Below are 577 nucleotides of genomic sequence, written 5' to 3'. Positions count from 1 at the left end.
GTCGCGGCTGTCGCGGCGGCGGGGACCCCCAATCGGCCCGCGGGCCGCCTGGGCAGGGAGGCGTCGGCCCGGCAGTGCTCCCACAAGTGCCGGGGCGCACGTCTTCGGACTCTGGCCGAAGCGTCCCCAGGACTGACCTCGCAGGGCGGGGTCCGGAGCGGGTGGCCACAGACTACCGGACAGGGAGCACTTGCCCCGGGGCCCGGACCGAGACCCCGGAGACCCGCAGGGGGCGCACTCCGGCCGGCCGCCCCGCCACCCGCACCCCACCCCGCGCCTGCCCAGCCCGGGTCTCGGGGCGAGCCGTGTTCCCCTGGGCGCCGCGAGGAGACGCCCGGCCGCCCCGGGGGAGCCCCCTCCGGGTCCACCGGCGCTGCGCCCCCGCGCGGGGCGAGTTGACTCGAGTCCCGCCAGGGAGGAAGTTTGGAGGAGGCGCCCCCGGGGGTTCTTAGGCCCCTCCGGGGGCGGGAGAGGGCTCGGGCTGCCCGCGGCGATTGCTGACCTCCCGCTGGCCCCGGGAGTCCGGGACCAGTTCTGCTTCCTTGGCCTTGGCCTTTTGGAGTTGGCGTGTGTGTGC

This window comes from Pteropus medius, unplaced genomic scaffold (genome assembly GCF_902729225.1).
Source record: "Pteropus medius unplaced genomic scaffold, Ma_sr-lr_union100, whole genome shotgun sequence".
Classification (NCBI taxonomy): Eukaryota; Metazoa; Chordata; class Mammalia; order Chiroptera; family Pteropodidae; genus Pteropus; species Pteropus medius.
This window is presented reverse-complemented; position numbering follows the sequence as displayed.